Consider the following 21321-nt stretch of genomic DNA (forward strand, 5'->3'; position numbering starts at 1 on the left):
CCGAGCAATTAACAGATAAAACTGATCGGGTATTTCCTTTCTCCTTTTATGGTCAATTTTGTGGATGTCAGCGGAGTGAGGAAGTTGTCAAAACACTGGAAACAGGAGAGAGGAGAGGGAAGAAACAAAATATCCAGAGAGCCTGCAAACTGGATAATCTGCTCCTGAATAATTAAGAAGAATCTAATTTCAAAGAAAACAAAAGAAGGCCCAGAGAGCAATTTCATCTTGAAAATGCACCCCCTGGCCCTTAACCCCAAAACAGCTAGTAGGAAGACAAATAATAAACAAAAGACCACTAGAAAAAAACTATTGTAGAATTTATTGCTGTCCATATTTATATTTTTCCTGATCTAATCTACACATGTTCAAAGTTGAATGATATTCCCAACAGAATATCAGGACAGGGAGGAGAAGACAGCATGGAAGATTTTTCTTACTTGTGTCCCTTCTAGCTTTCAAAACTACGCTGGCCTAAAACTGCAGAAATTGATCCACTTCTTTTTTTTTTTTTTTAAAGAAAAACCAACATGCAATGAAAGGACAGTGATGACTCAGCGCTTCGTTTATTTTAGTCTCAAATTTTCAATTCCTTATGCAAAAACAAAACAAAACAAAAAAAAAACACAACAACAACAACAAAAACTCAAGTGCATTTGAAACTGAAATGAGAAACTTCGCTCTCCTCATTTCTCCACGGTGCTTCCACCCAAGGCCAGCATTTAGGATTTTTCGCTTAAGGCCAGAGACGCTCTTAATGAGCCTAATCATGCACAGGTTTTGGCCTGAGTCATCGACTGACTGCACCTACTTAGTTCTGCTTTAGAAATGAAAATCTAATAAAGTAACTGGCAGCTTAAATGTCACAGAAATTTTCTCCAACATCCCAACTGGACTTGTGACAACAGGCTCAAATTCTTGCAATCTCCCTCTCTTTCACCTTCAGATGCCAAGCTGCTAAACCAAACCATTTCCTAAGAAATGACAGAACTGAGTTGGGTTCAGAGGTCGGCGCCCAGGGTGGGGAGAGGAAGACTCTTTCTTCAAGTTGGAGGGATTTGCTTTTTTCCTCACAACAAGGCGAGAAGGGCCAGAATCCGGAGGCTGGTGAGGCTGGGAATGTTCTGCCTCTTGCAAAGGAATTCAAAGGGGCCATTGTGTTTGAGACTTTGCTTCCCAATTGGCCTCTGACAGCAACATCAGAAGCTACAGATACTTCAGTTCTACATGTGGAAAGAGGCTTTTTCTTTCTCTCTCTCTCTTTTTTTTTTTAACAAAGAAACAAAAAACACTCCTGAAGACACTGAGGCCTAATTACTCTGCATCCCATAGTCTTACAGATTGAGATCTCTCTGAGACTATGCGATAAGCCTGTGAGGAATCAGAGCAGTTCCCTGAGGGCTTGAACAGATAGCATTTCTGTATTTTATCCTCAGTAAAACTGATATTCAAAATAAGTATATTGGTGAGATGCTTTCATTCCCCCAGCCATTGAGTTGTGAATGGGTCCACATATTACAACAGTACAATTTATTAAACTACCAAATGAAAAATAAAATCTACACTAAAATGTAATAGGGGGTGGTTATATCCAGGATGAAATGATTAAGGGGCTGGTTTAGGATAACCTCTGTTTCCCTTGCTTTCCTGGGAGATGTATCTATCAAGTCCTCATATTTGTGTTGGGGCCAGCCTTTGCGTTCAGAGTGAGCTGGATCTTAGCATTACAAACCATGCTACCGTGTTTCCCAGAAAATAAGACATCCTCCGAAAATAAGACCTAGTGCATGGAAAAATAAGACATCCCCTGAAAATAAGATCTAGCGCATCTTTGGGAGCAAAAATTAATATAAGACACTGTCTTATTTTCGGGGTAACAGGGTAGATAACAGAAAGTATTCTAAGCAACATGGTCTTTATATTCATAGGGTCAGAACTGCAACACAATATCCGCTGGGAGAATTTTGCCCCGTTTCCAGTGCAACTGTGACCCAAACAGAGATGAGTTAAGGGTAGAATAACAGAAGAGAAAAAGAATGAGCTTTCTGGGAAGCACTGAGGAAAGTGGAAAGGGGAGAAGGGAGCAGAAGAGAAGGCATTCTTCAGTAGAGAAAGGTTTATGAAATCATTAGCAAGTATAACTGTGGGTGAGGGGGTGAGAATACAGGCAATGAGACAGCATCCATTTCCTAAATATCAGTCACATATGAAGAGCCTCAAGTAATTTCAGTTGGCTGGCCAGCCAGGTCCAATCCTGGGCCTCTTAGAAGCCATTAGAAATGTCTCAGGTTTTCTTATTCTGAGATTTTGATGGAAATTAAATTTGTAAATCAATAAGAACAGAACCAACTCTTTAAAGAATATCTTTATTGTTGAAAGTATTACTTATGTCCCCATCTCTTTCCTATTGACCTCCTCCAGCCCACCCCTGTTCTCACCCCACCCTTTTGTCTGTATCCATGGGTTATGCATATATGCATACAATTTCTTTGGTTGATCTCTTCCCATTACCCTCCCCTGCCTTTCCTCTGAGATTCCACAGTCTGTTCCATGTTTCTATGACTCTGGATCTATTTTGCAGGACCAACTCTTCATAAAAAGCACTCCTTCTTTATCCTTTATTCCCCAATATACTACATATCTGATTTCCTGCCCAAATGATTTTTGTAAGATTTCCAAATGCAAGTGAAAAAAAAAAAAAGTTTGAAATTTGCTTGTAAAACCACCTAAATCTCAGCTATTGAAAGAACACATTAAAGTAGACATGCAGATTGAAATGGTACTAGTATTCTTTAGCAAAAAAGAAATATGAAAGCATATCCATGAAAGGCTCATGGTCTAGTCCTCAAAAGTGCTTGAAGAGATTGACATGTGCATCTCAGCGGAATCTGATGAATCTGCATAGATGTAAGCAACATTATCAAACTTCTTCAACTTGCCCTTGTTCACCCTTTCCTGAATCTTCTCCCTCTCTGCCTTTCTCCTGGGCAACATTTTTTCTCGTCTTTTCTTTTTAACCTATGTCATCTTCTATTCAGTCTTCTAGAGTTTTACTACCTTTATTTTTCCTATTGCATATTTCTGTCACAACATCTTTATGTTTATTATCCTCTGATAAACATCACATTCCTTTAGACCACAGGCATTAATGAAGTCCTATAAGGTAAGATATTGTCTACCATTACAGAAACAGCCACTCGGCTGCCTTTTTTAAGCCACTAATTAAGATTGCCCACATCTGGAGCAAGATTAAGATTAAGAGATGTGTATCCATTGCTGGCCCATTGAGGGTGCAGAGATGATGGCAGTTGCTGAGAAACTCTGAAACAAACACCAACCAAAATGAACATATGGCACTCCCTGGGAAGACTAGAACTAATATTTGTGACCAGTGTCATCCAATCCCCAACTCTTAAACCCTAACCCTGAGACTTCAGGGGCACCCAGTGCATCCACATTTCCAAAAAGACCCCAACCTAATTCTTGATTCTTAATTCCACCTCTGGCTACTGAAAATTTAGCCGAAGCTTAACTTGGGGCCATCTCATTTTTAGTGATTTTGCAGTCACTTACTCTTTTGAGCACTTCTTCAGGGCTTTGCCAAAATCCTGAGTTTTCCTTCACTCCATTTTAAAGGTTTCCTTTGGGCTATAAAGAATTATGCCAATTAAAATTACATTTGTCATCTGGGAGGCTTCACATTGAGGACTGACTATGTGACTCTCTTTTGAATGATGAGTGTTATCACTTAGCCATAATCACAGTCTTAGGAGCACTGCATTCTCAGAACATCTTTTCTTTTTTACATGAGGAAAAATACTAAATATTTAAGTAAATTGTTCTGTAATAGAGCATCTCCTTATGCTAATCATCTGGTTTACAGTAAAGAAGGTAGAAACTCATATCACTGTCAAATGACAAAGATTACAAGAAGAAATAAAAGTAAAAGTGTGAAGAGGGATATTCTCTCCTGGGGTTGCCATTCAGGTGCAGCCAGGCAGTTCTTGCTGATTCCTGCTAATAGAGGAGGCATTAGCTAGAGCAAGCCGAAGCTTACGATTCAACTTCTTTCCTAAATGCTACTATTGACAACAGAAGTAAACCAGTTAGAGGTCATTTGTCCCAATACAAAAACGCATCTCTTCTGCCCTGGCTGGTATGGCTCAGTTGGTTGGGTGTCATACTGTGCATCTGAAAGGTTGCCTGTTCAATTACCAGTCAGGGCACATACCTGGAATTGCAGGCTTGATCTCAAGTAAAGGGCATGCAGAAGACAGTCAATCTATGTCTAGTCATCTCTCTCTCTCTCTCTCTCTCTCTCTCTTCCCTCCTCTCTCTCTAAAACTTAATAAAAATATTTAGCAACAACAAAAATGCATGTATTTTGATAGACACATGAAGGAATTCCAACAGTGATAACATAAAACTCAACTTAAACTACATAAACAAGAATATAAAGCTATTGCCTTTGTGACTGGGAAGTCTATGACATGATTTAGCTTCATGTGGTTTAGCTTCATACATGGCTCAGCACCGAAACAATGTAGTCAGAAATCTATTTGTTCTCACCATCTTTTACCTCTCCATACTTTGTATTCGTTTTAGTCTCAGGCATGATTTTTCTACCTGGTAGTAAAAAAAGCCATCAGCAGCTACAAGCTTATGCTGCCTTTTACCAAATCATCTTAGAAAAAAGCACATCTTGCCAAAGCCAGTTTGGCTCAGTGGTAGAGCGTCAGTCTGCGGACTGAAAGGTCCCAGGTTCGATTCCTGTCAAGGGCATGCACATTGGTTGCGGGCACATGCCCGGTAGGAGGTGTGCAAGAGGCAGCTGGTCGATGTTTCTCTCTCATCGACATTTCTAGCTCTCTATCTCTCTCCCTTCCTCTCTGTAAAAAAATCAATAAAATATATATTTAAAGAAAAAAAGAAAAAAGCACATCTCTCTATTTCCCAGAACTCATATCAAATCTCCAAAGGACCCTCAAGAGTGCTGCTTGGACCACTTGCTGATTGGAAAGCCTGACCATTTGATTGACAGCCTTATCAGAGTCTCATTGATGTGGGTGGAGAAGATACCAAAGAAAAGACTTTTCTCAGAAGAAGGGAGAATGGAGGCTGGTAGTCAAAGGCAGATGTCCTCTAGGCAGTGCTCTTTCAGTCACTTTGGACTTAAGTCATTTGCCTTTGGAACACATTAGCATCCCCTGGTTCAAGGGCAAGACAACACCTTACCTTCCTTCCAAGTTGTTGCAATGCTTCTTTTCTCTGAGAACAGACCCCAGAACCTTATTAGCCCCAACTACATGGAGGGTTATCAGCTCAATAGATTTCAATGGTTCCTTTATTGTAATTACCAAATGTCATATAAATAAGCAGTTACTGAGCAGTTACTCACTGTTTAACCAATAGCCCTTGGTGGAAATTGTGATTCCTTTCCACACTATTGTAGAAGTACATAATTAAAGGCTTTTCAAATGGGTATTTCCTTCAGGCATTTGCCTATAATAGCTCCTTCAAAGCTGTTAAGCTTTTATCATGGGAAGACCCAAAGTAGAAAATACTTAGTTCACTCCTCATTGACCTAATAGAGAACAAGCTCATCTTTAAGATGGTGCTAGCTTATTGCTGAGAATACATGGATAGTCTTGTAAAAAAGGTCTGGCTTGGGCTATTTGGGCAGAAAATCAAATTACTTTTAGATCACACTCACCTCGTTTAGTAATTAAATATTGACACTGACTGATCATCAGTGATTGTTTCTTCAGTCCCTTGGGAAGGAAATCTTGTCACACCCTCTTGTCCAGACTTTATTACTGTTCAGTGAGGGTCCTATAAAAGTATGCAGGTTTGTCCACTGGCTTCAACATATCTCATCACTGAAGCACAGAACATATTATTTGATGGAGAGTAAGAATCTTGGGGGTATTAAATATATTGGTCCCACCAAGGAAACCACAGCCAGAATCAGGAAATTGAGAGATAGATACCTGCTAAAGTAATGAACTCAAGAAAATCATGTGATATATGATACAGTTCATGTATACATCTGACACAATCATTATATGCAATATGTATCACATTTCAAAAATTATTGGCATATCATGTTTGAGGTCTCAGTATATGTGGTTCAATTTAACCTGACCTGCTTAATTTAAATCAAGAAACTGCTAAGTGTTCAGAACTCTGTCAAAAGTATTAGGCTAAGTGAGAGAGATACAAAGATGAAAATAAAGTTTGTTCTCATAATCACTCACCTACATCCAGACTTTATTTTTACTAACTTCATGTCTTATCATTCCCACCAACTCTATCTAGGTTTCACTACTTCAAAATTCTCCCCCAGTCTCAGAAAGTACAGTTCCTTTGAAGGTTTCTACCTTCCTACTAGACTCTCCCCTCCTTCCTTCTGCCGAGACCTTACTAAAATGTCACCTCCTTGAGGAAACTTCCTGATTCATCCAGACAGAGTTAGCCTCATACTGTCTCTGCTTCTGAAGCACATTCAACAAGCATCTATACCCGAAGCATTTGTGTATTTATTTATCTCCCCCTTGTATTGTGGGCTCTGTATAGATCAAGGTTATGTCTGCCTGGTGGCTGTCTCTTTAGGGCTCTTGCAGAATACCAGGCACAAACAAGTTCCTAGAAGGATGTTGAGTAATGGTCATTTACTTGACATCATTCCTTCTTCAAGAAAAGCTATGTTGTTCCACTGCATTTCTGCAATCCAGGCTTCATAGGCCATTGGAAGAGATACATAAATGTATAAACTAGGATTAGACAAACTCCATCAATGCTGTAATGGACATTCAAACAACAAGCAATGGGTAGGAGGGGACTTAGAGATATGGGGAAAAGGAGGAGGGAGAGAGGGAGAGGGAAATAGAGAGAGAGGGAACAAAAAAGTTGGAGGTGAGGCATTGTAGAAGGAGGAAAAGAGTCTGAGCTGAGTAGAAAGTAATGGATCATGGATAAAAGAGAAATACAGGATCATGGTGTGAAGGGAGCATGGGGATGGTATGCGGAAGAATTATGGGGGGTCAGACACTACAATGCCAAATCAGAAAGGGAGGCTGGGGTAAGACTGACCTCTGAGAGGTAAGATCGCCAGCTGAAGACTCTGCAATGATGGAGATTTGAGGACAAAAGAGAGTGACATGGAGACATCTGACCCCATTTGGGCTTTGTTTGGTAGACTAATGAACAAGCTATGAAGAATGGGTGTACAATGCTGTACAACCAAAAACTCAAAGTATGCTTATCCAGAATTTAATCTCTCAGTCAATTGTAGTGAAATATGGGCCATCCAGGATGTATGAGATAAAAACAAAACAAAATAAAACAAAACAAAACAAAACTAAAGACTGGCAGGCAATCAGCGCTGGCATTCCTTATTCTCCAGATCCTCAAGCATCCCAGGTTCTTGCTCCATCCTTTATCTGGGACTCCAGGTTTTCCCCAGGTTTTCTCATGTCTGGTTCTCCTTTCATGAATTTCCCTGCTCATATATCATCTTCACAGAGGCCTTTCCTAGCCACCGTGTCAAAAATAGCACCTCCATCATTCTATCCCTTTGTCTTGCTTTATTTTCCTTGAGAGCATTTCTTGACTACCTAACGTCACAGTATATCTATTTCTTTATTTTTTGTATATATATGTCCTCCAAGACAGGCATAATCAAACTTTCTACAAAGAGCCAGATAGTAAATATTTTAAAATTTGCAGACCATATGGTCTCTGTTGTAACTACTCAACTCTGCCATTGTAACACATAAGCAAGATAAACAGCATAAATAAATGGATGTGGTTATGTTCCAATAAACTTTTACTTACAAAAATAGGCTTTAGGGCAGATTTGGCCATGGGCCACCGTTTGCTAACCCCTCCTCCACTAGAAAGCTCCATTGTCTATCTTGCTCACTCTTGGATTTCCAGAGCTCAGCACATAGCAGGCACTCAGTAAGTAATTTTTAAAGAATTAATGGAATCCTATGGAAGACAGGTAAGTGTATATCACAATTATATCCATGTGATTACATACGTATTCCCTTGTAATAATTAATTTTATGTGTCAACTTGGCTGGGCCACAGAGCCTAGAAATGTGGCTGAACATTATTCTGAATGTTTCTGTGAGAGTGATTTTAGATGGGAGTAACATTTAAATCAGTGAACTTTCAGTAAAACCAATTGCCCTCCATAATGTGGATGGGCCTTACCAAATCAGTTGAAGGCCTACAGATAACAAAAGACTGATCTCTCCTGAGATAGTGGGGATACTGCCAGCAGGTGGCCTTTTGAGTTGAACTGCTACATTGAATCTTTTCTGGTCTCCAGCCTACTGGTCCACCTTGCAGCTTTTGGACTTGCCAGCCTTCATAATCACAAATCACATAAGCCAACACACACACACACACACACACACACACTGTTGGTTCTGTTTCTCATTACTCCACTGACAAAGTAGGAAACCAGTTGGTTCTATAAAATTGGAAGCCTTACACTTGGTCATGTGCTGTCACAAAAGAGCTTTCAATGATGCCCTGGAGTTCAGGAAGATGTTTCCACCCACCTCCAACTCTGCATCCATTCAACCAGAGTGGGTACCCTACCTGAGAGCCATACAACACTGCTCACTGCTATCGGCTGAAACTTTCACACCTTGCCATTTCTATCTAAAATGGCATCCCACCACTTTCTCACCTGGCTGATTCCTCTCCATTCTTTAAACATTTCCCTGGGAGCCCACACAGGAGAGAGACAGGTGCCCTTCCTGTAAGCCATCGCCTCATTATAGCACCATGTGAGAGATGTTGGTTTGCTTCTGCCTCCCCGAGGAGCACCAACCTCCCTGAGGGCAGGGACACCCTGATCATTTCTCTGTTCCCACCTCCATAATCTGTACCAGAATTGGAAAAAACAAAACAAAAACAAAACAAAACAAAACAAAAACCACACACACACAAAAGGGCAATTAGATCAAGAAACAAATATCTTAAGAATTAAAAACCAATTGTAAAATGATTTACTTATTTGCAGCCTATGAGAATACAGCTTAATATCACCCAAGGAAGATGCAAATTCCCAGGATATCAGGAATCTGTGCTGGGGCCCTCTGGTTGGGCAGAACTCCCTGTGACTTAAAAGAAAATTACTCAGAGTGAACGCCAAAGGTGGAAAGTACTGCAAATACAGGGTATGGCAAAAATAGGTCTACAGTTGTTGAAAGAGAAAATGACACAATAATTTATAAATAATAATGCCTTGTATTTCATGTACTTAAAACTATAAACCTCCTTTTGCTTCATCCTGTATACACTCAGCTTTGCACCATTTTTCTTCCCAACCTTTCAAAACATGAATAAGGTGAGAGTGGGGTAGGAGGTGGAGTAATCAATAACTAGCCAGAATCTAGGCAATCACATTCAGCTTTCCCATTCCAACATGTTCAGCTCTACCTATAGGAGTCATTTGGAGACCTGTATCTCTAATTTTTCAATAGGCATTCACAGGAAACCAGGATTTGCTGCAATGAACAGACAACTTAGCTGAAACACATCTGATCCATTAGAGGCAGGCTCACCTGTTTGACAGGAGCTCGAGCTCGTATACAGTGTCCTGAGCAGATGGCTTCTAACTAGACTGAATTTAGTTCAAGCAGATTATAAAACCACTGAAACCGGTTTGGCTCAGTGGATAGAGCTTCGGCCTGCAGACTGAAAGGTCCCAGGTTCAATTCCAGTCAAGGGTATGTACCTTGGTTGCGAGCACATTCATTAAGGGTGGGCCCTGTTTGAAGCACCGGGGGTGTGTGTGTGTGTGTGTGTGTGTGTGTGTGCAGGAGGCAGCTGATCGATGATTCTCTCTCATTGATGTTTCTAACTCTCTATCCCCCTCCCTTCCTCTCTGTAAAAAAAAAAAAAATATATATATATATATATATATATATATATATATATATATTTTTTTATTTTTTTTTTAATTATAAAACCACTAGAGGCCCGGTGCATGAAATTTGTGCATGGTGGGGGTAGGAGGGTCCCCTCAGCCCAGCCTGCATCCTCTCCAATCCGGGACCCTTCAGGGGATGTCCAACTGCCAGTTTAGGCCCTCTCACAATCCCAGACCATTGGCTCCTAACTGCCCCCCTGCCAGCCTACTTGCCCCCAGCTACCTCTCCCCCTCTGCCTGTCTGGTCACCCCTAACTGCCCCCCTGCCAGCCTATTCTCTACCAACTGACCCCCCTCACCAGCTTGGTCACCCCTTACTGTCCCCCTGCTAGCCTGGCTGCCCCCAACTGCCCGCCCCCCCAGTCTGGTTGCCCCACACAGGCTGCTGTTCAGTCCTTTGGTCGCCCCTCACTAACCCCCCTGCTGGCCTTGTCACCCCAAGCAGCCTGTTCTGTCATCCGTTCCATTGCGATGGTCACTTAGGCTTTTATTATTTTGGATAGGCTCCCTGGTTGTTTCGCTGACTTGCTCTAGAACTGTTGTGGTTCATGCTTTTATTTCTCAGCCTCAGTTTCTGCATCTGTAAAACAGGGCCAAGGATTCCTACTGCCTGCCGCTCCGGGGGGTAATGCAAACCACAGAGCCAGTTGTCTGTAAAGCACTTTGCATTTCCATTATTTCCTCTGTGGGATCTGAAGTAGGATTATTATTACTGGGGAAATGTCAGTGATCATCTGAAGAGGTTATTTCAATCAAAATGCTTTCTTCAGGAACATTTCATAAAGGAAAAGCAGAAGCATGCACAATCTCCTTGGAACTATCATTAGTCCCAGTAACAGTTGGGCCTTTTTATTTTCAGTTCATTTATAGTCAAATTCTATAAAATTGAAAACATCCAACATCTGGGCCAAAAACTCGTACAAAGCCAGAGAGCCCCCCAAATGGGCATATGTGGGCTTCAGTGGCATAGCAGCCAGATGTACTTTTTGCCTCAACTACTCTTTTCAACCTTTAGAAAAAAATTATAATTGAATTTTCACACTTACAAAAGCCCTTGTTTGGGTTACTTCTCTACTTTTTAAAAAAGTCTCTTTCTGATTAGTTGCACATTTAAGACTCTCAACACTCAGAAACTTCTAGAAAAGCAATCGCCTTAGAATGTACAAAAGCATTTGGAGTTCCAGTTGTAACCATGTAAACTTTTACAAGGACAAATATCGATAGTAGTTAGCAAAGATTGTTCCTTCATTAAGGGTGGGCCCTGTTTGAAGCACTTAAAAGGTATTTTGCCATTTAATCTTTGCATCCAGTCCATGAAGTAGGTTCTATTATCTTCTCCATTTTACAGGGAAAGAATCCAAGGAACACACAGATTAGGTAACTTGCCCAAAGCACCATTAGTACAGAAAAAAAAAGCAAAGTGTTTGGGTTGCATCTTGATGTTTAAAGAGAAATTTCCCTTAAGTCAACCTTAATACAGCAAGAACCTGAGACAATCTTTAATATAATAAAGTTATCCCAATGCGATTAAATCTCTTTCTCTCCTGGGAAGAGCTCAGAGATCAGACACTGTGGGCCTCAGGAAACAATGCGACTCCAGAATTGGGCCCTAATTTCTGCCATCTTCTTTGATATTCCAGGGGAAGAAAACACACATAAGCATACACACACACACACACACACACACACACACACACACACACACTAACACTGACTTATTCCAGCTATCTGCTTGAGAAGAGCTGTTGTCTTCAGCATCCCACCCAACACTACCTAGGAGCTTTTTGGGAAGCAGGAGGATTTGCTGGGTGGCCAACCAGCCTTAGCACACCTGCTGAAGGCAGGGGGGGCGGGAGAGGGGGGTCGTCCATCAAAGAGCTTTGTGAACAAGGGTAAAGAAAGCGCATTAGTGTTGCCTTGTTTCATGAGAAGGAAACACACACAACAGAACCTAATTACAAAACCTCATTTTGCAAACCCAAGGTAACATGTGCTGCCTGGGGCTCAGGCCCAACCCCAGTACAGTTCTCTGCCATGTGCTTTTGGAAGGAACCTCTGATTCAACTCCAAGGGCTGGGTTAGATAAAACTGGAAGGGTTTTACGTGTACAGCATTTAACTTTAAATATTTCTTCATGGAAATTTACAGTGCACATAATTTACATATTCAATACCAGTGACAATTTACTTCTCCCATCTGAGCAGGGCTTTCAACTATGCCACTTGAACTAAATTAATAAACAGTAATTACAGAATGTTGTGTGAGCTAGCTGTTGATGTTGAGCAGATTCTAATCAACACCTTCTTTTAAGGGCCAATTAAAGCTGAATGTATGCAATATAAACATCTTTGAGTATTTAGACATGAAGCACAGAACAAGGTAAAAAAAATTAAAATTTGAACAACTAGACAAGAGATCAGGCAGTCAAATCTAGAGATATCAACCCTTTTCAGCCAGTCTTGAAGGTCATGTTAGTTTCTTCAAATGAGGAGATTATTGGTGAAATGAGGAGGTGTTCCAAAGATTCATTCAGCCAAATCACATCCATTTTGAGATTTCTTCAAATTTTGTGTTATTTTCCATATGCTTTAAGTTGCCTGGCATTTTAAAAAATTACCTCAAAACACTTTTTCTCCTTAATTCATGTGCATCTCAGTGAAAATTTAATCTCCATATTTCTGACTTACTTTATGTATGAATCATCTAACTGTAACTTGGTATCTGAGAAACCTTTCCCTAAGTCCCATCTTTGGCCACCCGGGCGCTTCACAAAGCACAGAGTGTACCCAGGCCCCTCTCTGGGATTTACATCTCAAATAAATAGAACACACCAGTCACTGAGGAGAGGGACTAGACACTATGGGAAGAAGATATTGAGCAGTCTCTTAATCACCTGCTGTCCTCAGAATCAACTGTTTCTGCCTCCTAACATGGCAGCATCCCTGGCTGGCTTCATGGCTCTGGGAAAGTGAGTATAGGGGAGACATTCCACTAATAATAAAATGGTTTTGTTTTATTTGTTGTTGCTTGCTTTTTTGTTTGTTTGTTTTGTTAATCCTCTCCCAATAATATTTTTCCATTGATTTTTGGGAAGAGTGGAAGAGAGTGGGAAAGAGAGAAATATCGATGTGAAAGAGACACATTGATTGGTTGCCTTCTACACAAGTCCTGACCAGGGCCTGGGCCCTGGGGGAGCCTGCAACCAAGGTACATGGCCTTGAGCAGAATCAAACTTGTGACCCCCCTTTGGTCTGCAGGCCAATGCTCCATCCACTGAGCCAAACCTGCTAGGGCAATGGTAAATTGTTTTGGATAACAGAGCTGCAATAGTGCATGGTAGTGAGTGGGTTTCTCCAATAGCTGGGAGACACTGGTAACCACATTGCTTCCAAAATATCTATCTCAAGAGGTTGGAATGGGAGCAAGTTGCCTGTCAATGCCACTTTCCATGGTACAGAAGGAGGCATCCCTGTGAGAGGTCTGAGATCAGCGTAGTCAGAATATGTGCATTAGGACACATAACCCTGCCTTCCCCTTTCTATCTCAGCCCCCAAGGCTGAACCTCACAAATGCCCTCAGGATACTTGACTCCTCCTTTTAGAACACACTCCCTTCTTTTTTCCCTCTTTTCTACTAGAATTTCCCCTTTCTCTCTCCTGGACTTGCCTCTTCTCTGACTGTCTAAGCTACTCAGGCTTAGTACCCAGCCTCCCTTTCCCCTCCATCCTTCTGTAATCCATCTTGTTAAAAACTGACCCATAAATTGTTTTGAAGTAACGCCCAGAAAAGCTGACTTTGGTTAGTTACCCATTCCATAGACAGGTATGCTCATCTTCTCCCATAACCAGAATATGAGCTGAGGACACAGATTTTGTAATCACATGGCTTCTCCACAGCACCTAGCATAGGCCTATTTCTGTGAATAACCACTAAATGAATATTTGTTGGATGAATATGAATGAAGCTTTTTTTAAAAGTTCACAAAATGAAAGTCTCTGACTTCAAATATTTCCTCAATAACATTTGGAAGTATAATGATAGACTCTGTGCCAGAAATCAAAATTTTAAGGTAGTTCTTATTCACTTGTCACATCTTAAAGTGGGAGAATTATGAAGCCATGGGGCTGAGAGGGACCAAAGGAAATCATTCCCACAATCCTGCCTCTGAAGAAGACTACTAAATAAACTCTGGAAAAAATAGTTGCTGATTTTTGCTTTGTACATAATCATAAGCACAGTACTAAATAGCATCACTTGTTGAGTGCTCACTACAGGAAGGAAAGGACCCTCCTTGCTGTCACTGAGGCCTTTATAAACCCACTAGAGGCCTGGTGCATGAATTCATGCACCAGTGGGGTCCCTCAACCTGGCCTGTGGGATTGAGCCAAAACCAGCTCTGCAAATTCCCCTGAGGGGTCCTGGATTGCAAGAGGGCCCAGGCCAGGCTGAGGGACCCCACCAATACATGATCAGGGCTGGGGAGGAATGCAGGAGGTTGGCCAGCCAGGAAAGGACCACAAGAGGGCTCCAGGAAGTATCCAGCCTATCTCACTCAGTTCCAATTATCTGACCCCAGCAGCAAGCTAACCTACTGGTTGGAGCATCTGGCCCCTGGTGGTCAGTGCACATCAAAGCAACTGGTCGACTGGTTGACTGTCTGCCCCCTGGTGGTCAGTGCATGGCACAGCAAGCAGTTGAACGGCCTTAGCATACATATCATTAGCATATTATGCTTTCATTGGTTGAATGGCTGACCGGTCCACCAGATACTTAGCATATTAGACTTTTATTATATAGGATAACAGAGTCATCCTCCTGGGACAGCAGACTATTAAATTTCTAGCCAGGCTTTGGTATTAGAGAATCCAGGTTTTCAGTTTTAGCTTTACTGAATATTAACTATACTAGAGACCCAGTGCACGAATTCATGAATGGGAAGGGGGGTGTCCCTCAGCTTGGCCTGCACCCTCTTACAATCTGAGACCATTCAGGGGAGGTAGCAGTGCATGAAGCAGCAGGCAACCAGGGAGGAGACCAAACTGGGTTGGGCTTTGCTCAGCTTGGCACTTGGTGCTCTCGCCACTCTCACTGCTTGCTCACTTTTGTCTCTCATCACTCCTTAGCACTGCCATGAAGGCAGAGGCAGAAGAGGCTCCCTTCACCACTGCCGTGCTTGCCAGCTATGAGCCCAGCTTCTGGCTGAGCAGTGCTCCTGCTGTGGAAATGCACTGACCACTATGGGAGCAGATGCACTGACCACTAGGTCAGTGTTTAATGCAGGAGCTGCCCCCAAGTGGTCAGTGCACATCATAGTGACCTGTCATTCCGGTCATTCTGTCATAATGGTCACTTAGACTTTTATATATAGAGACTAGTGGCCTGGTGCACAAAATTTGTGCATTGGGGGGGTTCCCCCCATCAGCCCAGCCTAAACCCTCTCCAATCAGACATCCCTCTCGCAATCTGGGACTGCTGGCTTCTAACCGCTCACCTGCCTACCAGCATGGTTGCCCCCAACTGCCCTCCCCTGCTGGCCTGATCTCAACCAGTCTCTGTATTTCTTGGTTTTTCTCATCAGTCCTCCAGGCCTCCTTGCCTCCCTGTCTCCCCCTTCCTCTTTCCCAGCTGGGAGGAGGCAGAGCCAGTGGGGGCTGCTCCACCCTCTGCCCATCCTCCCTTCCATCCAGGCCTCTTCAGGCCCAGTCTATTTTGTTTCCTCATTCTGAAAGAGGCTCCAAGAATGAGCTGGAGGAAGAGAAAGAAAGGGAGAAAAGACTGTGAGCTGGTGGGTGCTCTCTGTGTCTCTGTGTGTGTGCAGTTGTGAGTGAGTGTGAGTGCCGGCCCAGCCTCCCCCATCCCTGTCTCCATTTTCACAAGTCCTCACCCACCAGAGCCTGCTATGCACACAGCCTGGGTGTTAGGACAAGCCTCTGGTCATTGTGGATGTGATGGACCCAGAGTTTTTATATATTAGGATGATCTTGAAGAAACTGCTCAAAGGCCCTGAGCCTTTAACAGTATCCTCGCTGTGTAGTTGTTATAAAGGTTAAATGACTAGCGTGAGGTCAGACATATAGGTCAATGGAATAGAATTAAAAGTCCAAAAAGAAATCCTTACATTTTTTATGGTGAATTAATTTTCTACAAGGATGCCAAGTCAATTCAACAGGAAAGAATCATCTTTCAACTGAGGGTGCTGAGACAACTAAATATCCACAGGCAAAATAATGAAGTTAAACCCTTACTTCACAGCATGTATGAAAATTAACTCAAAATAAATCATATATGTAAATATAACAGCCAAATTATAAGAGTCTGAGAAGCAAACATAGGAATAAATTGTTATTACATTGGGTTAGGCAGTGATTTTCTAGATATGACATCAAAAAGCACAAAAGACAAAAGAAGAAATAGATCAATTAGACTTGATCAAAATTAAAGAATTTGTGGTGTCAAAGGACATTCTCAATGTGAAAACACAACTACAGAATAGCAGAAAATGTTTTTATATTAATATTACATCTCTGGTAAGGAATTTATATCCAGAATATGTAAAGAACTCTTAACATTGAATAATAAAAAGACAATAATGAATAACTCAATTTAAAAATAAGCAAAGGAGCCCTAGCTCGTGTGGCTAAGTTGGTTGAGCATTGTCCCAAGCATGTAGAGGTAGAAGGTTCAATTCCCAATGAGGACACATGCATACTTGATCCCTAGCAGGGGATGTGCAGGATGCATCCAGTTGACATTTCTCTCACACATTGGTATTTCTCTCTCCCTGCTTCTCCATTCCTCTCTCTCTAAAATCAATGAAAAATTTTTTAAAAATATATTTTATTGACTTCAGAGAGGAAGGGAAAGAGAGAGATAGAAGTATCAATAATGAGAGAGAACCATTGATCAGCTACCTCCTCAAGCCTCCCATTGGGGATCAAGCCGGCAACTCAGCATGTGCCCTTGACCAGAATTGAACTTGGGACCCTTCAGTACACAGGCTGATGCTCTATCCAATGAGCCAAATCAGTTAGGGCAATAAACATATATTTTAAAAAAATAGGCAAAGGATTTGAATAAACATTTCTCCAAAGAAAATATACAGATGGTAAATAAGCACATGAAAAGTTGTTCAACACCATTAGTTATTAGGGAAATGTAAATCCAAACCACAATGAGATACCACTTCCCAGTCCCTAGGATAGCTAAAATAAAAAAATAGACAATGATAGTCTGGCAATTCCTCAGAAAGTTAAACATAGAATTATCATAAAACTCAGCAATTCTACTGTCATGTAAATATCTATAAATATCAAAACGTATGTCCACTAAAACACTTGTACACTAATGTTCATAGTAGCATTATTCAGAATACAGTAGTCCCCCTTATCTTTCTGCAGTCTCAGTTACCCATGGTCAACAGTGGCCTAAAAATATTAAATGGAAAATTCTAGAGATAAACAATTCCTAAGTTTTAAATTTTGCACCATCCTGAGTGGTATGATGAAATCTCTCTCTGTCCCATTCCTTCCCACCTGGGATTTGATTCAGACCTTTGTTCTGTGCATCCACAACGTATATGCTACCCATCTGTTAGTCACTTAGTAGTCATCTCTGTTATCAGATATTTTGAGAGAGAGAGAGAGGGCACATTTACATAATATTTATGACAGTATGTCATTATAATTATTCTATTGTATTATTAGTTATTGATATTAATCTCTTAATGTACCTAATTTATAAATTAAACTTTTTCATAGGTGTGTATGTATAGAAAAACCAGTAGATATAGCTTTAGGTGCTGCCAGCATCCACTGGGGGGTTTGGAACACATCCCCTATGGATAAGGGAGGCTACTGTAGTCAAAAAGTGGGGACACTCAAATGTCCATCAAATGATGAAGCAACAAAACATGGCATATCCATACAATTGAACGTTCTTTGGCAATAAGAGAATATAAAATATTGGCATTTCTTCAACATGAATAAACCTTTAAATTATACTAAGTGAAATAAGCCATATATTGAATTATTTCAATTATGTGAAATGTTCTAAATAGGAAAATCCATAGAGACAGAAAGCAGATTAGTGGTTTCCAGAGGCTCCAGGGATGAGGGGAATAGGGAGTAACTGCTGATGAATATGTTTTTCTATTTTGGGAGATCAATATGTTCTGGGATTAGATAGTGGTGATGATCAGACAATTCTGTGAGTATACTAAAAGCACTGAATTATACATTTCAAAGGGGTGAATATTATGGTATGTAAATTATATCTCAGTAACGCTATTATAAAAGTAATTAAGAACTTTAAAAGAAGATTAAATGAGATACTTGGTACATGCTGAGTGCACAACAAATGCTGGTTAATATAATGTTTGCCTCTGTTGTTTATGTGTTACTCTTATCCTGCTATAATGTCCACATTGATTTCAGGACACTGAAACACGGTCTCCTTGAATATAGGGGCCATGACTTGCTTAGCACCCATGCCTTGTTTATTTCTCTCTTCCGAATCCCTCGAGAGATGTTTCACATAGAAAAAACTCTACATCACATAACAACATGAAACATAACATAGACAAGTTAAAATGAATGAGTGAGCAAGTGAGATTTTTCAGAGACATTTTTAGCACTTCTATACTGGATTTGGGCTTAGACATTTTCAGAAAAACACAGACCAATCTGCATGGATGCTAACAGTTCTAGGGACCTCCACAGGTATTTGAAGCCCGGGGTTTGGAGGGAGAGAGAGAAGGGAGAAAACAAAGAAGAGTAAATTCTAGTGGTCATCTTTGAGGTCTCACTTGGTCTAACTCATTTACTGAGTTTCTGTCCTTCTGGGTTAAAGTTCTATGTAAATTAACAAGTCCAAATTTCAGAACATGGGAAAGCTCAGAGTTAATAAAAAAATCCAAAGTTTTTAATTCTTTTTATTCTAAATCACAATGCTCACACAATAAGCTTTAAACAGCTCTTTCTGAGCTCCTAAGATATAATTTTGTAATTCCACTCCTATTTTACACAGGACTTCACTCTCCCTCCTTGTTCCCATGAGAGAGTGGCTATCAGTTACAGCATATTTCCCGCTAAGCCTGCATATGGCCTAAAAATCCTTCTCAACACAATATTCCCAAGAAACCACTACTGACCTACTTGACTTACCTATTGCTGCATAACAAATCACTCCAAAACTTAGTAGCTTAAAATGACAACCATTTTATTATTGCTCATAATTCTTGGGGTTGACTGGGCCTAATTAGACAGTTCTTCTATCCCCTGTAATGATGCCTGGAATGAAATTATCTGAAAGCTTAACTAAACTAGAATTTCCAAGAGGGCTTAAGTATACATGGATGACAGTTTGTGTAGGCTTTCAGTCGAGAGCTCAGATGGAGCCGTTGACTGGATAACCACCATTCTCTCTGTATTATATTATAGCTTGGCAGATGGGTTCCAAGAGTGGAAGTTGCCAATCCTAGAATATCAACCATTCCCACCATATCCTATTGGTCGAAGTCAGTCATAATATCAGCCCACATTCAAGTGGAAGAGCAATAAGCTCTACCTCTTAATGTAAAGAGCAGTTTGTGCCTACTCCTAGGAAGGAAATTGTTGGGAGCCATCTTCTGAGTACTTCTACAGACTACTATCTGACCACAGAAATTCATGTTTCTCTCATATGCAGAATATATCTCCTCCCTCCCTAGATTCCCCTAAGTCTCATTCTATCATGGTTACAGCATCACTGTAAAGTCTGAAGTTATATTACAGGTAGAATGGCAGATGGTCCTTTGGGTATGGTCTCTCAAGTACCAGGACCTAGGAACTAAATGGTTAACTTTTCTATTCCCCACACCCCCAACATATAACAATGAAAAAGGGGCAGGATGACCACAATAGACACTTCCGTTCATACATAGGGGAGTGGTATGGGAGGCACATAAAAGTCACTGGTTCATAGCAATGCTGAAATCATCCAACTCTAAAGTCAGGGAATGTTTCTGGAGAAGCAGTTTTCCATGGCTCTTGGCTCTGCCCTCTGAGCTCTTGGCTTCACCCTCTGAATCATTCTTTATTTTCTATTAGAAATGCTTTATGATTGCAGTGGAATAGATTTCTCAATCTGCTTTCTGACCACTAGAGGTTAGGACTTCAGAAACTTCTTCTGATTTTGAACTATGTCCAAGCTTATATAATCATTTTACAATTTTTGTAGACTTCCTACATATGAAATTATAATTCAATCCATCCAAAATAACCCACAACCATAAATTTTTCTAAAATAAGTTTCTTTCTACTTTGGACTGGGGGTCAGGGAACTATGGGAAAATGCCACTAAAACTCTTAGAAACTCTTTTGTCTAGCTGAGAGAACATAGGAAGCAAACCCTTAAGATTTCTTAGAATCCCTTTGTCTAACTCAACACGACACAAATTTAAATCTTGCTGAGGTTTCGCAAAGGATCTTACAACCATATCTTTGATCCAATCTTGACCTTCAAGGCCATATTTTACTGGCAGTGCCATGAATTAATCTCTGCTTTCAGGTTTTAATTTAATTTAAGAATCATTGATATACTGAAGAGGCTGGGAATGAGAGACTATTTTATTTTCCAAGTCAGCATATCCTGGTTTGGGAATGTTCCCTCCTGATTTTGTTTGAAAATTAAACAGCTCCTACTTTAATTTATCTCTTTTTATTTGTACATTGTCAGGCACCACTAAAACCAATTACTTGGCCTTTTCAACATTCTACCTGCTAATCTCCTCAGGAAAATCCACATGTTCATTAGATATACATTTTATATCTCCATGTTATTGCAGTGCCACTTACTGCCACTACATAATTCAGGTCACCTGTTCTCTAGTCTCTAACACAGTTATTCTTCCTTTCATCAACATTCTTTCTCTAGACCCTTCTGGACGACACGGACTGCCTGGTTCCAAAGGTTTATGTTTTTGTTATAGCATTGTCTCACTTCGAGGTAAAAAATATTGTCTTAGTAATCTATTAATTATTTTTAAAACTACTGCAAAACTTAGTAGCCTAAAACAACCACTTTTATTGTTTCTCACAATTCTGTGGGTCAGGAATTTGGACAGGGCAGAGCGGAGATGATTTATCTGTTCCTCGTGTCTTATGCTGGGACTAGACTATACAGAGCAGCTTCTTCACTTGCATGTCTAATGGTTCAGCTAGGGTGGCTCAGAGGGGCATAGGATGGATGGAATGAGTTGCCTGAGGTCTCAATTGTTGCTGGATTCCTGGTTCTCCCTCATGGAGTCTCAGGGTCTCTCCCTTCTCACATGGCCTCTTCATGTGGTCTCTCCATCAGCACAAACAGACTTCTTATAGAGGAGCTCAGGACTA

The sequence above is a fragment of the Pipistrellus kuhlii genome, unplaced genomic scaffold (assembly GCF_014108245.1).
Source record: "Pipistrellus kuhlii isolate mPipKuh1 unplaced genomic scaffold, mPipKuh1.p scaffold_m20_p_2, whole genome shotgun sequence".
Lineage (NCBI taxonomy): Eukaryota > Metazoa > Chordata > Mammalia > Chiroptera > Vespertilionidae > Pipistrellus > Pipistrellus kuhlii.